Consider the following 16,991-nt stretch of genomic DNA (forward strand, 5'->3'; position numbering starts at 1 on the left):
GTATGTGCCTGTTTCTGCAGAAGGGATGAGGGCCATGTGGTCACTGAGGGCTTGGCTGGGGCCTGGGCACACCAAGCATTCTGATAGAACAGGAGCTGGCAAAAGGAGTCAGTGTTTGCAGGAAGGAAGGCAGGAATTGTGTTCTCAGGTTAGACCTGTAAGAGGTTTTGTAGTTCTCAGATGAGATGGGGTAGAAAGGAACTCGCTCTAAACTGCAGCAATCACTGGACTGAAATTTAGTGATAAATAACTTGAACTAAGTTTTCTTGAAATATGTAAGGATTGCATTTATTTTAAAGGAGGTGATGTTTAAATATAAGAGGGGTTTTTTTGGTGTTATTTGCTGAGGCCAATGTGGTTCACTGTGTTTGAAGGAAACAAGAAAATACATATCTTGTGCAGATTTAATATCTCAGCTTATGTTCTTATCTTGGTATCCAGATGAATCATGTAGCCATTGCCTCCTTTATCCATCCCACATCAGTGGATGGTTGCTAACAGTTTCCAGTAATAGAACAGGGGATGCAAAAGAGTTTTTCAGGTCTGTGATTTCCAGATGGCTCAGCCCCTCTTAGGCTTTTTCAAAAATCTTAAAAATATTTACCACAGAATTTTCTATATCAGGATTCATGGCTTGTGTACATGAGAGCATTTTCACAGCTTGGCTGATGGTATTCACATGCTTCAGAGCTGGGGGCTGAGTTTTCTCCTGTGGCTGATTACTTGGAAGGTTTCTTCCACAGTCCCAAACCTGACACAATCCCTTCCTGCCTGGATGGGAGGTCAGTGCTGTGGAACCCAGTACAGGTTGTTACCCAGCAGATCATACGGACTTAGCAACAGATTCTTCTAAAACTCCAAAACTCTAAAACTTGTCTAAAACTCCAACTAATGCTGAAGAAATATGCCCAAATTATTTATGTAAAGCCTTTACTAGAAACAGAGAGATAAGTTGAAACTGTTGTGTGGGCACATAAGCTCAAAGGAGCTCCAGGAGCATGTCATTGAAGAAATTATCCAGAGAAGGGGGAAAGAAGAACAAAATTATATTCCAGCTTGAAACATTTCAGGTTATTCCTGCTTTTCAGATCTGTTTGCTGCTGTTCTGTTGAGTCCAAAGAGCACAAATGGCTGCTAGATTAGCAAAGAAAATTCTAGAGGTTCAGCTACACAAACAGAATAAAGTACAGTTTTCTCATTAAAAGATTCTTTAAAATCTTCACCACAATAACAGTGCATGCCTTCTCCTATTTCTGTAGTGTGCTGAAATTCTATGTTCTGTAAATTATGTAAGTGAAAGAAGGATATTTAAAAAAAAACTTGGTATCTATATAAAATCTGCTTTTCTTGAAACAAAACAAACCCAAACCAACAGGAAAGAAATCATCAGTCAAGCAGACAAGTGCAATTTGGTGAACATTTAGCAGAAAGTTTGTATCATCTGTAGGGTTGCCGACAGTTCTTATGCATTCATTCATGTGGTGTATAAAATAGTTCAAATGCCCCCAGGAGTTGGTATTTTGAGATATTTCTTCTGTAGAGGTTGAAGTACATTGGGATGAACACATGTAGAGAGTGCCCACATGAACTAATGTCACAGAGCAGGTGTGTGTGACCCTCCCAGGTAAGGCTCCAGGCTGTGATCTTGCCTGGACACCCTGTGAGCGTGCACCAGTGAGCACACCTGTGCTTCAAAATGTGATTCTCCCCATCTCCACGTGGGTCAAATTCCTCTCCTCTAGATGATTCCTCATGAATTAAATCAGGTAAGACATCTGCATTCTACAATTAACCTTTGTTACAAAATTACTCCCTGTCTAACAGAGAACTAAACTTGCACAGCAGGTGGCAGCCCGGTCCTGCTTGGCTTCAGCCTGGTTTGCACCTCGGAGGAAATCTTCCAGAGCTGGAGAGGTCACTGCTATTGAACAGCTGTGCTTTCCTGTCTGCAAAGCAGGAGATTTTTAGCAAAGAAGTCATTGGTCACTGCCATATTACAAAGGCAGAGCGGTTTAAGAGGAGATAATTTGAAAATAAAACGAGTAAACTATGTGAGCAGCACGATTCACTGACAGTTTGGGATGTAGTGTAGATTCAAGTTGAGTCAATAGAATGTCAAAATAAGCAGTAAATCAAACTCTTGATAATCCTGCCTGAGTAATGTTCCACAGCCACCCCAATACATCTGCCTGTTAGCAGACGCAAGAGGTTCCCACCGTGTATGTTTGGATGTTGAATGGTCAGAATAATTTGAAATATTTTGGTTAAATGGTAAGGAGTAGAGTGTAGTAGTCTAAAGCTTGTAGAACCAATGGAAAATGGTAAAATTCTCTAGCACATTCTGAAAATTCATTCCTGAAATGCAACTGTTACCCTCCTCTCTTGTCTGAGCCTTAAACGGTGTGTTAGGGAAAGGAGGAAGAGAGGATTTATATCTTCTCTGCAAATGAGGCAGTTTGCTTTGAAATATCATGAATAATAATTCTTAGAAAGCCCCCATTACCAGCTTCAGATGGATCTGCACCAATTCTGTCTTCAGACAGGCCCAAAAACCATGATATTATCATTGAATCTTACACATCCTTGTTCCATTTTCTCACCTGGCCTGTGGGGAAAAAAAGAAGGAATCCTTCTGGGAATATGTTTATCATGAGATAAAAACTTGACAGCATTTATTTACCATTATTTTGGGTTGGCAAAATAATGATAAAAATATGGCCTAGGTAGTAGGCATTTTAAACTTGATTTCTTAAAACTATTTGTTTATTTGCCTGAGTGGGACATTTCAGTATTTGGCTGAGTTATCAGCTAGCACCCAGGGGAATGTCCTAAACCTATAGACTTAGGTGGTTATTAGGCTTAATTGGTATAATTACTGTAGACCTCCAGAGATATTGAATATGGCTTATTATGGCTTATTTTAAACTTTTAAATCCAGTATTAGGAGGAATTGCCATTAAGTTATACCATAGAAAAATAATAAGTCTAAAGTTAAATCTTGTGTTGTTGGTTTAAAACTGTTTAAGCCCCCTGTTCCTCACAAATCCTCGAACAATTTACTCAACTCCTTTGTGCTTATGCCAACACTTTTTAAGGCATGTGAGCCAAGCTCGTGCCCAGTGTGGCACCAGAGAAGTCAGTGGGGTCATAATGGAGATTAATTTCACAATATTTCAGCCATCTAAGTTGATTCCCTCCAAGTAAGCCCAGAGCCTTGTGCTGCCAAAGTCAGTGAAAGCTCATTAAATGCCTGTTGCAGTTCCCATGGGGCCTTTTTTGTGGAAATACCTGTTCTTGTTCCTTTGCTTTGTGTGATAACTTCCCCAGGTTAATTATGTCCATTTGCAAGATCAGCTCTGAAAGGTCCTAAATTTTGTATATGGGGTGTAAGGTAATGGAATTTGCATTGAGGTAGCATTTGGTGGGTTTGCTATGTAAAAAAAAGTGAAAACTGGAAACAAGAATCAGAAATTAATTTATAGTTTTAGCATTAAATGAGTAGCAAAAGTAAAAGGAAATGCTTAGAAATTAGGGTGCAATTTCTGTCTGTAGTGTTCCCCTCCAGTGCAAGGACTCTATGTACTTTGAGTGCTCTTGTAGCACTTTGCAGAAGAGTATAAAAGTGTGTAATGTTTGAAATTATTATACAAAATAGGGAAAAAGATGAAACAGTAGCATTGATTATAAATCTAATTTTGTGAATAAAGTTGAACAAGAAGCTGGTGGGTTTTGTTATCCAAAATTCCTACCTGAAGCATGGAACAAAGCAGCTTTCACAGGATAACTAGGAGAGACTCAAGACTTGACAATAAAAGCTCTGTGAGGAAAGGGTGTCCCACCTCACAAATTTGCTTTTTTGATAAGGATTTGATATTGGGTCAAAGTTAAGACACACAAGATTTGCATGTGCAGTCACATGGCAACCTAGCTGAGCATGGAAATGGTGAATAATGTTGAATGATCTTTTATAGCAATAACATTAGTTGAGCATCCTTATTAAACAGGGAATCCATGGAAGAAAAAGAGCTAGGGTTTCAAATCTATTAAAAGCCTGTAAGACTTCATCAGCTCTGCTGCTTGTAGGAGTTCTTGTTTACTCTGCACTGCAATATTTCATCTCAAGGCCTTGTCTCCTGTGGGCAGCCATTTCTGGGAAGGGAGGTGAATGGCACTGTAACATTGAATGACATTGAATAGGGACATAGCTTTCAATTCTCCTGCCACAGCAGTGTTTTGTCAAACACTCAGTATAAAACAAAATTTGATAGACAGCAGAGGTACAAAGGGGAAAGAGTGAACTTATGTGGTTTGTCTCCAAATTATAGAATTCCTTTCCAATATGAGAAGTTCGCTTATAAGAAGGAATGAACTTATTGCACCAGCCCAACATGTAGCTGGTATTTGGGGAGTTCAGGTCTTACTGTAACATACATCAGTCCAGTGTGGAAACTTGTCTTAGAAAAACACATATAGCTGCTTTGCTTTAAGCAACCTTTTAAATTCTGAGAACTAGGACTGGTCCTGTGCTGCACACTTTGCACATGTTCTGTTTGCTGAGCAGCCTCTGCAGGCAGAACTGACCCTCCCTTGTGTGTGAGGGGAGAGAAGGTGCTGCCACTGCTGTGCTCTGGTGTCCTGGGCTGACACTTGGGCTACTCCTGACTTTTCTCCTGAAGGGTGTCATTGTCAATGCTGATCAATAATATTTAAAGGAAAACCAGCCCTACTGCTGTTTGTATCCTTAAAAATGAGATAAGAAAGGCATCTCCTCATAATACAGGTGGATGAAGTAATGAAAAATAATAATCTAAAACTTGGTAAGAGATGGAGTTGTTCAGGCTGCTTATCCAGTGGATATAATGTACCTTTGTTACCCTGCCTATTTTTGCACTGCCTTCTCATTTTCTCAAGCTGTTACAAGTCTTTTATGTGAGGATGCTTCCATTGTATACCAATGAAGGAACTGAATTATGTAGGTAGCAGAGGCTAAAGCTGAAACTCCCTAGCATCATCTTTCTTAAGTATCACTATCAGGTAAGAAAATAGGTCTGTAAGTGACACTATTCATCTGAACAAGAACCTGTTATCGGGGTACTTGTCAGCTGTGTAATGCTGATACCTGGGCTGGCCTGTGGAACCAGATACCATGGCAGATAATGGGGGCTGGGGGGATGGTGTCTGCTTTTGGGCAGAGTTGGACCCTGAGTAGCAGAGCAGCAGGGGCAGAGAACTCCTCACAGTGCAGCCATTCCCCTCCCCAGCCCCAGGGCCCGTGAATTTCAGAACTGAGCTTCATTCACAAACATTTGCCTCTTCTGTACCTACTACAACAATAATTATTTTTGCAAACAATTTGCATATATGGTCATGTGAATAAATTTAATAACTGACTCCAAGAATTAACTTGCAATAGAATACTGACAGAAACAAAAGCATAGTCATTGGAAGTATGGAGTAAATGAAGTATATTCCATTAATATTTCTTGCATACGTGACGTTAACTGTAAACCTGGGGAACAACGTGTACAAGGAGGTAGCAGCCACTGATCTGACAAACTGATTGAGCTAGTAGAATTCTCTTCTGTTTTGCTGCCAAAAGGGAAGTCCATGTTACAAGTGTGAGCATTTAAGAGTCAGAATTCTGTTAACTTTACCACAGTGTTATAGACTGACTTTCATCTGGACTCTTCATTACAAATGCTTGTACTCTACAGATCTGAGTGCTGAGTCAAATCCTCCATCTCACAGGAAGAACTTTTTAAGGTAAGAATTTCAATACCTTTTTTGTACTTTGAGCTGCACTTCCCATCTTTACTTGACATTTCTGTTTTTTTCATGGACAAATGTCCTGTGTATCACAGATATTATGAATGGAAACAGACCAGTTTAGAGCCAAAAGATTTTGGCAATGAAGTTACTATGCAAAGGAAATGAGTTGTTGACTGAAGAATGCTATTACGAATGTAGAAACTTGTTATTCTGTCATCTTTGTTCATGTAAGCAAGAGCTTATACAGACCTAAATGGATGGGAGAGGTAAAAGTGTGTGGGGGGAATGTTTTATTGGTGACTCCTAAAGGGTCTGTAAAAGGTGACTAAATAATCATATACCTTTCTTAAACTGTTCAGTGTGACTGCCAAAATTGCTGAAGAGGTCTGTACCAATACAGAAAACTGTCCATAAATTACATTTTAAAAGACATTTCTGCTGGAATTTGTGTTCCTTTTTCAATGTTCCACAGTGCTATGAAGGTCATTGTGTTGGGCTGATGGGAAACATTGTGGCGATCAATCAGCCTCTAAAGAAAGAGGTGATGCTAGGAAAAACAAGCTGACTCAAAGCTTTGCTGCAAAGACAGAATTAAAAGAATACAATTTGAATTCCAGCAAAATCCTGACTTTTTGACAAGCTGTGTAAATGGGATTCTTATAGGTGCAGTGTCTTGTAAATCATTAAAGAATGGAAGCTGCAGACTGTCTTGTAAGTGCTCCCTTACCATTTCAGGAACAGGCTGAAACAGAATTCCTGGAACATGTCAGGGCAGACTGGCAGCTTGCTGGAATTCAGACAGGATGCACAGAGGATTTTAGTACTTGAAGGCTACCTACTTGCTTTAAAGCATATGCAATACTTCTGTCCTTGGGCTAGAGTTCTGTGTTGCCACTCCATAATTTTACCCTCTGGGCACAGCAATCTCTGAAACAAAAAGAAAGTATACCTGATGAAAGCAGGATTAGTTTGAACTGTTTTTATAGGGATTTACAACCATAGAAACACATGTTCTAAGAGGAACATTTACAGGTTGTTTAAAAAAATCACACAACACAGTTCACAATAACAAGGAGGCTTTATAAGGCTTGCATATGAGTAGATTGCTGGTCTATCACCAAAAAAATTTTAGCAATTTCTCTTAGATTTTTATATTACTATGTATAGAAATGAGCCCAGTGTCTCAATGTTAAGGACTATGTGTGTTGATTTGGTTTTTCACTTTAAGAAATGAAATATCAAAACCCAAAGAAACACATCATTTAATCTTTGTATTATAGGTAAATTGTTACACAGGAAGCCAGTTATTCTAAAATTAGTTAACCACTCATTTCTGCACCAAAATACAGCTTGCACACAAGATGATATCTGTCCTTCATGCAATCTGCTGATGTATTTGCCCCCAAGGTCTATAGGAATGGCTACAAACAGATAAGCAGTAAGTTGAGTCATTCTAACCTTACCAACATTACTTCCCAATTGTGCAAATTCAGAGGAATTAATGCACGTGCAAGTGCTCCCAGTGAGAACAACATGTACAGGAGCACCTCAGAGGATATTGTTTGTTCTTCCCTGTTCTCTGTTCCTCAGAAATGCAGCTGAAAGAGCAGCAAACCCACAAACATACATGCTTAGGACTACTGCTGCTTTTTAAAATGGAGTACTGTAATTTTTTTAAATTAAGCTTTCAATTTTTCATTTGAAATTTTTTTTTACATTTTCAAATGAAAAATTGGAACAAAGTTAAGGTGAACAAGTAACTTTTTTTTCTATCTAGGTTCTAAATAAAAAAAACAGCTGTGGAAAAAATATCAGTTTGGAGCTGGCCTTGCTGTTCCTGTGAAAAAATTCTGCCATCACATATGTAAACAGAAAAACTACTGAGGTCAAGGTCTTCACTGAAGTCTAGTGTTTGCTCTAATGAATTCCCCAGATGGTTTCATTCTAAATTAGGGCACCATATTTAAAATGTTGTGATTCTTTTAAAGGAGACTGTAAGACCCAAGAGATCCTGGTGAGAAGAGTACAGAGATGCTGAAAGAAGACAATTTTTAGCCATATTTTCAGCTATAATGCATCCTAATCTCATGGGCTCTTTGTAGTATGGCTGGCCTGTTGTGGCTACTGTTAGCTGGGGTTATGCACTTTAGACTGAATCTTATGAAAAATTAAATAAAACATTTCATTTCCATAGCAATTAATTTTCTTTCTTGTGAATGTCTCTAGGCAGCATAGAACATATTTCACTATGTGCTAACTATTCAATCTTTTTTTGCAATGGCTGCTCAAAGTTTCCTGTGAAGTCTACTTTGAGGTATTTTGTTTTCTGTGGTGATCTACTGATTGTTCTGCCAATAAGACATGTAACTGTTGGCACCAACAACATTAAATTTAGAGTTCCACATCTTTCCCTAGTGTTATTGTGGTATATATCAGAAATCTCTCTGTCAATACTGCTTTCCTTTCTTAAAATGTATATCCTTCAGTCAGGAATTCTTGGTCCAACACTGCATCCTATTTTTGATCTAATATTTTAAGGCTGTGCTTCAGGTAGGGCTTTTCAGTTCTGTGACAAACTAGACAGTAAGAGAACACTGAAACTACATTCTCCTTTGCCTTTGTGTAGTGTGTGATCCAACCAATGGAACTGTGAGTGCTGATTTGACCCAAGACAGTAAATAACCAGGCACCCATTGGAGGAAAGAATCAGGGAAAAGAGAAAACCAGAACATGTGTGCTGTCATTGTTCTGGTGATGAAGCCTAAGCAGAGTGTTACTGTCAGGAATTACCTCTGGAAATCAAAGTAGCTCTAACCTCTGCACACATCTGAGCAGGTAATGAAGCTGATGGTTTTGCAAAATACAAAAGTTATGTCTGCAAGCCGGTACGTGTTTCTGTTTCACACATGAAATAGGGCTTAAACCAATGATTTAATTATGGAATGCAAGTATTTGTTCAGTGCTTGCAAGCTGCAGTTCATTTTTCTGCACAATGACTCAAAGTGAGAAGTCATATTTGGGTACATGAGGGGGAAAAACTGATTGCAAGTTTTTTGTTCAGAGAACCCATCAGACTTTGTCTCTAGGTTCCTCCTGCTCCTTCCCTCAAAGGCCCAGTATTATGGCTGGAGATGCAAGAAAGGGTTTTTTGTTTTTCCTATAAAAATACAGAAATTTATTATTCTTTGACAATTGTTATAAACAGATTTGCAGATAATTTTTAAATCTGGTTTCCTATGTAAGACTAAGGGAGGAATGGAACTAGCTTGAACAGAAACCATCAAAAACCAAAACAATTCATATGTTTGGTAGCAGCCCCTTCTCTTAAAATGCTGCCTTTTATTCACAGCCATCCTTCAGTTCCCCCTACTGGAAATTCCCTTTTGGAGTGCACTTACTTGGAGATATCAGTAAGTCTTTGTGTCATTAAGTGTATATGACTGACTGCTACGTTGGTTTTGCTTTCTTTTAAAACACAAGAGTCAGTTTAAAAAAGTCTGGAGTGAACAAAAGCCCATTACTCTCTATGGGCAGAATTCATGTGGAGGTTCAGTGTGCAAAAAGGGACACACTAAAACTTCACCAGCCTGAGATGAAACCCAGGCAACTTTTCTGGGAGAATGCTTGCTCCAAAATGGCCATGTTTGTGTACAAATTTTGTTTTCTGTTATTTTGATTCCTACTGTACAGTCTGTGAAGACAAACAGGACTGTATTTAGGAAATAGTGGATTTCATCAGTCACTTCTCTTAATATAAATAAACAACCCACAAGGCTCCAGATATTGATTTATTACTTAGATTAGAAGTGCTAAGATTATGCAATCCTTTTGCTGATATCAGGAATGTGGTGAGAAGCTCTTTACTCTTTGCAATCTTGCACTGAATCCTGGGTGAAAACCAGAGGCCTTGGCTTCAGCCTCTCCTCAAGATCCCTTTCTCTTCTTTTGACCTCTGTGTTAAGGCTGAAAACCAGCGTCAGTGCAGAGTGACTGCACTGTCTGGGAAGTGCTGTTACACTCATCACATCCCACAGAGATCTTCAGTGAGTGCTTCTTACTGGAAAGATACAAAGGAGTTGCAACACCAGAGACAAGGAAAATCCTTTCAGTCAGATTTGATTTTCAGGATACTGTGACATTTTGTTACACAAAGATAATTTTAATTTTTGTTGAAATACTCCTCTAAAAGTTTACAAAGACATTTTACACATCTTGTAGTGAATGTCAGCTTCCTGACCATAGGTTTCCTTGTCTTATCTTCCTGTTTTAAAGCCTTTGGAAGTATCACACACCCTCAGGGAATTACTAGTTGACCACAGCTTTATTTATAAAGAGCAAGTAAATTCATTTCTGCTTTGTTTTCAAAACAGAATGTTTGGTGTCTTTCAAAGAACTGGTTTAAATGAAAATGTATCTTATGACAAACAAAAGAGCATATTCTATATCAGTAAATCCTATGAAAATCAGACAGGTATTTGCATACCTGTAGCTGCAGGAAAGGTTTCCCATGGTGCTCTTTCTAAAGCCTCCACATAACAAAGTGTATTTGACTCTTCACCCTGTCTGTAGTAAGCATAATTTTAGAACTCGTTATTCTAATGATAACCTGACAGGTTATATTTTTTCCTTAATTGTAATTAACCAAAATTTGTTTTCAATTTTGCTGAAATTATTAGTTTGGCCTAGATGTTCATCTTTGTTGAGCATCCCCAAGACCACCACTGATGCCTGGGTGTCAGTCAGTGGTGCCTGGCCTGGGGACATGAGTGGACAAACCCTGCAGAGTGGGGCTCCACCTTGTCCAGGGCCAAGAAGAGGTTGATGAGGTGGTTCCATTGCTTGGTGAGATCTCCCCTCCCTCAGCAAGGAGGGCATAAAAGGAGAGGACAGGAGAGGGAAGAGTTACACTCAGCAGAAGTGCACAACCTGAAGCACCTGGAATCCAGCTGGCAGCAAGGACATGCAGTCTGCAGTAGAGATGGAAACTCTGACCTGTTGGAGGTACTACGAAACTGCACCTGGAAAATGTGAGACCTGCCAGCCTAGAAGAGAGATGAGTATGGTAGTAGTGCAAGGAATCTGTGTTAGAAATCTGTAAAACAAGGAGTGGCATGAAGAGAGGTAAGAGAGAATGGTTAACTAATGCAAAAGTCAGGGGACATCATATGGAAATACCAGACAGAAGGCACAGAACATACAGGAGTGATTTCCACTCAGCATGAAGCTGGACTGTGGAACGACATCAAGCTGTAGATGGTGGAAGTTCAGAGGACTAAGAAAGCAATTGGATTTCTTTTCCATTGTCTATCAAGATCAGATACAGGCTACTTCTAGCTAAAGGTCTCAAAGTTGCAGAAGTCCTCATCTTTCCAGGAGATGGCCAGCCACTGTTGAGAACAGCATCATGTTCTACCTCAGGCATTGTTCTCATCCACTGTGGTCATGCCAGTGCTTCAGCTGGCTTAGACACAAGACATGCCACAAGACATACCTTCATTACCCACCAGCAGGACACATCAAGGTAAATCTGTATGCACTTAATTCAAAATCTAATACTGTAAGAAGTACAAAATAGCTGGAATAAATTACAAGTAGAGTTTCTTGCCTATTTACTGTTCATGACAAAGATTTAGAAAAGAAGCTGTGTCAGTGTTCTAGTTGGAAAAAAAATTGTGGCAAGTTGGTTTGCCCAACCTCTTCTAAGTATTTAGGGAAACTACATCAAAAAAGTAATCTGCATGAAACAGATATGCCTTTGGGCATCTTGTGCAATCCAGGTTCTCTTATTAGTGATGATGTGACATTAAGAAAAACAATGGAGTTTGAAACAAACTAGAAAAAAGTGAGAGTATAACAGACTGCCCCAAATGTCATATAGTCCAAAGAGAGCAAAATCCACATAGTGATTCAGCTCAGCCTCTATCCAAGGAAGTGATGTGCTTTTTGCTTCTCTAGGAATTATTGAATATAACATCCACATTGCATGTGCAGTTGTTGCCAGAACCCTTTAGCCTCCTGCAAGGTGCTGTCTTTTATGGAAGCAAACCTGTTACCAAATATAGCAATGGCTATGTAATATATGCCAATTTTGTTTTTTTCACACTCTGTCCCACTCCATATGGGGCGGGGGAGGATCCTGCTGGACTTCTGTTCCACAGAGATGGAGCACCAAATGTTTCCTCTTCCCCTACACACTATTAAGAAGTGGCATTGTCAAAAACAAGTTATTTTGTGCCAGTTCTCTTCCGAAGAAGCCTCAGACTCCAAAACAGCTAAAACCATCTGGCAAACTCTTGCATGAATCATGGGGATATTTGTAGCCTCTGGCTTTTTGAACCACGCTGTGAGTAATCCCAGTCGCTCTCGTCAGCACTGCTGCTGAAACCCGTTCCTTGTGTTCTGAATAAAGACGAAAGGGGCCTCCGACCGGGCCTGGTGGTCTCCAGATTGTCAGGAGCCAAAACTGGGGTACAAACATCTGAGCCGTCTGTTCCAGCCTGTAAGATCCGGACTGGCGGCCTTGCTGCTTGCAGCGGGAGCCTGCCCGGGGGTCGGGGCTGGGGTTCGGCAGCGCCTTTTGCCGTGTGCCCGAGGCTCGGCCTGCCCCGCGGCCTGCGACAAACCCCGCAGAAGGGCCGCGCTAACCGAGCTCTGCCCGAAGGCCGGGGTCCCGTGTCACCCCCTCACGAGCCTGCGAATCCCGGGGTTACCTCGGGACGCGGCGGCAGCACTGACCGCGTCCCCGGGCTCGGGTCCGCGGCCGCCTCCGCCCCTTCCCCAGCGCGTCACGGTGGCGAGGGGGGGGAGGGAGGACTGGGCGGCCTTGGCGGCGGCGGCGCGGGGCTCGCTCCTCCCCCGCGCCCTCAGCCATTTTAGCGGCCGGTACTGCCACCGGTAGCGCTGTGATCTCCGCCGGCAACGCCGGGGCTGGGCACGGTGAGTGAGGACTCTGCGCAGCGGGGATGGGATGGGATGGGATGGAGTGGGGTGGGGTGAGGTGAGATGAGATGAGATGAGATGGGACGGGACGAGCCAGAGCTGGTTCCCCCCCTTACTGCCATTCGGCAGCATCTGGGGGCGGCGAGGGGCGTGAGGGTCCCCCCACTCACGAAGAGGGGCTGCGGGGCTGGCGCTGCCCCCGGCCTGGGGGCCCGCGGGGCTCCCTCGGGGCGGAGGCGGCCGGGTCAGCCGGGGAAGGAGCGGGGTTACCCGGGGTCAGATCCGTCGCTGCGGCTGTGGCTCGGGGGGCCGGGCCCAGAGGATGCGCCGGGGCTCGGGGGGCCGGGCCCAGAGCATGCACCGGGGCTCGGCGCTCCGGTGCGGGCCGGCAGGAGCAGCCTCGGCCGCTGCCCGGAGCAGGTGGCGGCGCGGAAAGGCTGCCTGGAAGTGCCGAGGGGTTCGGGGGGGCGGCCCTCCGTGAAGCCGGGCGGGAAGCGCCCCTGCCCGCCCCAGCACCGCCCTGGGCCGGGGCTCTTCTCCGGGTCTTTTCCGCAGCTCCGGGGCAGCTCTGGCGCTCCCCGTCACGCCCGCAGCCCACGGGGCCGAGCGCGGTCGCTCCCGCCGGCAGCCGGACCCCCCGCCCGCCCCCTCCCGGCTCCGCGCCGGGCCCGAGCTCATCCCCGGCCTCTCCCTGGGCCCTGCCCGGTGCTTCGGCCGAGCTCTGGCCTCCCCCTGGAGCCCCCCGGCCCCTGGAGCCCCCCACCCCCCGCCTGGATGCAGGGGAGGAGGCTGGGCTCGGAGATGGGCTGATGCTGATGAGGAGAGGTGATTCACCGCCCAGCGCAGGCTTCTCTGCTCCACGTCACTAAACACCTGTTCAGGGAAAGCAAGAAACTGGCTGAATATTTTAGATTTTGCTTTTTGGTGTTCTAGAGCATCCCCGTTGTGGATTTCTGAAACTTGTTCGAAAAGCAAGTGCACGTGCAGTACCTGGGTCCCTGCCCTGGCTGCACAGAGCTCTCCTGATCCAGTTTGCCTAGTCTCTTAATGAAATAATTGTAGCATAAACCTTTATAACATATAATATTTGGGGGAAAATGAAATATAAAGCATTTCTGCTGGGTAAAAAAGGAGTGCTAGTACAAAACGTTTCAGTGAGGATGTTCAGTAAATAGAGATGGAGGTTACAGAGGGCTTTGGTGTTGAGGAATGTTTTATAGAAAGTAAATGGACAGTTGAAGTCCCTGATGATGGTGAAAGATGATTGTTAGGTTAAGGGTAATGTTGGTCCTTGCTTGCATCCGCTGTTGGTCCTCTTTGCATCTTGGTTTGTTGCAGAAAACAAGAATATGATGTGTGTTGTCATTTACTATTCTAGACAAACTTGCAGTTGTAGCCTTGCCAATTTCAAGGCCAAAAATGAGCAAATAAAGCTGCAGATAAACCTTAGAAACATACGATGTTTTTTTCTTTAAGTTCTGCTTTTTAAATCTTTGGAATTTGTCAACTCAGACTAACTGCAATGACTGAAGACATGGATTTTCTTTTTCCCTAAGATATGTGTAAGATTTTAATGTCTTCAGTCTTTCCACCCAATCAAAAGACAGGTAACCAAGTTCCGCAGTCTCTGACATTTCATTGAAATGAAACTTGTCATTTTCAGATTTCATTTTTATTTCTTCTGCTCTTTGTGCATGGATACAAAGTTTGACTTCTAATACAATTCTACAGAAGCCTTAAATATTTCCTCATAAAAGTTATTTTGGAAACTATTTAATACATATTTAACACAGCTCTCAGTTCTTTGTATTTATCAGTTCCCCTTTCATTGTTGTCTTAAATTATAGAATTGTATAAACTTGAAAGAGACGATTTCCCCCCAGACCCTGCTGTGGTGGGGGGTTTCAGGAGGTGTTCATTATTTAGGGGTTTGCATTTCATGCACAGTTATTTAATGTGTTACTTTAATGCCCTCTGGAACATGCCCTGCCAGTGGTGGTGCTGCCCACTGGCTGCTATTGAATAATCCAACAGCAGCAGCTATAAACTTTCAGCATAATAAATTAGCAGAGTTCAGCAGATGACACCTTCTCCTAATGCAAGGGTAATGCTTCAGCTCTTTTATAAAAATGGAGAAACCATTTCCTAACAAACTACTAAGGCAAGGCTTAGCATACAGTTATGTGCCAGGTGATGTTATGATATCTATCTAGTAAAATACGTGCAGCCTGTTACACTGATGTAAATAAAGTTAGTACTCAAATACCAAACAGTAGCCTGAGCCAAGTAAACATGCAAAATATATTGAAGTTAATGATAAATAGAGTTAGGTAGTTAGCATGAGAAATGAATGAGTGCTCTTTTATAAGAACCCTTCTGGGTAAGGCATTGCTTAAACTAAAAAAGAGTTAGAGTTAATGATTAAGGGAAATTTCATACTATACTCAAATAAGCATGTGGTTACTGTGCTTCAGGACATTTGTTTTTGCAGGAGAGAAGGAAGTTGAATGGAAGGAGGAAAACAATTTCCCGAGGAACAGAATTTATGGTTTCTTTCTGTTTGTTCATGGACTGGATTGTTATTTAGATGTTGCAACGTCTTCAGCCTTTTTTGTGGAAGGCTTATCTCAAAAGTTGTCCACACTGTTTAATTTTACTGCCTTCTGGGGCAGCTGCAGAGTGACTGCTTTGGTGTTCATCGTTGTTCCAGTCTCCTGCTCTCCTCCCTGTAACTGGGATTACTGCCCTTCACATTTCCATTTGGAATGGACTAGCTGTATGGAAGGGATGGCTTAAGAAAGTTTCTCCTCTGCTGGCAGAGCTATGTTTACAGTGGATATGGATTATTATTGTTTTTTTGGTTGAGTGTGGTGGAGGGAAGTTAGCATTGCCTATAATCTGCTGACACTCCTAGAAGCTATCTGTTTCTTCTAAATGCTGAACTCTGTAGGTAGGCACATGCAAGCAAACTGAGTGCAGCACTGGTTGTTCCTTCTGGGGCCACTCGGGGTGAGCTGTGTGGCACTGCAGGTCAGGCACACACTCAGGTGGTGGGACAGGTTTCTCCTACACCTGTGGAGCCTGACAGCACCAAGGCCCTTTGTCAGACTGCTCTGTGCACGGGGAGGACCTTGCCTTAGTCCTGGGTATGCTGGAGCTGTGAGTGGGTTTTGCTGGTTTTATATGGACATGACCTAAAAGATGCTGTTTGGAAAAAGATTTGGCCAGTGGCCAGCTTTGCCTAGGAGCTGTGGTTTCAGTTTCCTTCTCTTCAGAAAGCACCTAGTGAGATCTGCACTGGTATCAACAGAAATGGTTGGGCAGAAGGTAAATAAACTACAGCACTGCTGTGCCTGCCCACATCTTATCAGGGCTATCAGTTCCTGCCTAGCACTGCCTGTGAAGTGCACTCCTAATCAAGATACAGCTTCCATTGTGTGCCAGGTGTTCATAACATTATTTACCTGACCAAGTGTGTGAGACAGAGGTTAGGAATGAGTGGTGGGGGTGGGAATTCTTGGTGCTGTTGTTGTTGCCCTAGATAGGGAGCCTGTGTCCTGTGCAGGTTCCTGTGCTGCTGCTGGGCTGTGCTGCCACAGCTCAGAGTAGCTTCTGGGTCAGGACTGACCTGGGGCAGGCATCAACTTCTTTTTTACTTGAGGATGGTGAGAGGCTGGCACAGGTTGCCCAGCAGGGCTGTGGATGCCCCAGCCCTGGCAATGTCCAAAGCCAGGTTGGATGAGGCCTTGAGCCTGCAGAGCTTTGTTACAAGGAGTGTGTGGGTGTGAGGCCTGATGGAACAATTGTCTGGAGAGTTATTTATGATGATCCCAAATATAGCAGAAAACTCAAAGGCACATTGAACAAATTTTTAGTAAGGAAATAAATAGCACAGGCAGTGTTGGGAAATGGAGGAGCAGAACAAGCAAGGAAAGATGACTGTGGGCATGGGACTGGGAGGAGTGGGAAGTGTTTTCCTTCAGCCAGTATGTTGCCAGATTGTCAGTTTGTATAATGGGTGAATTTTAGAGTTTGAGTGCATGAGTTGCTTAGGATGGATGTGAGGTCGGAGCAAATGCTGCTGCTTCAGAAAGTCGGTGTGCAGTTTATTTGCTTTACATTTGGAGTAACAGCTGTGTAATGTGAAGGATGTGAGGAATTGTTTTCCTTTTTTTTTATTTCAGATAGAGCTAAGCACTTGGACTTGCCCCTGAAATCAAAGGGTACTTTTCACCTCAGTAAAGTGGTTTTAAGGAATCCTAGCTACTGAGAAATTATTTTTA

General features: G+C 42.8%; 1 protein-coding gene across 3 annotated transcripts in view; it reads left to right on the forward strand.

Moving 5' to 3' along the window:
• The first annotated feature begins 12,595 nt into the window (after positions 1-12,595).
• The window catches only part of ACSL4 (acyl-CoA synthetase long chain family member 4), a 42,565-nt gene continuing 38,169 nt past the window's right edge, over positions 12,596-16,991 (forward strand). The window contains exon 1 of one of the 3 annotated variants that reach the window (XM_063170550.1): positions 12,596-12,705. The gene's annotated coding sequence lies outside the window, so the exon portion shown is untranslated. The remainder of the gene's footprint in view (positions 12,706-16,991) is intronic. The other 2 variants (XM_063170549.1, XM_063170551.1) reach the window with 2 other exon arrangements.

This window comes from Melospiza melodia, chromosome 16, assembly GCF_035770615.1.
Source record: "Melospiza melodia melodia isolate bMelMel2 chromosome 16, bMelMel2.pri, whole genome shotgun sequence".
Taxonomy (NCBI): Eukaryota; Metazoa; Chordata; class Aves; order Passeriformes; family Passerellidae; genus Melospiza; species Melospiza melodia.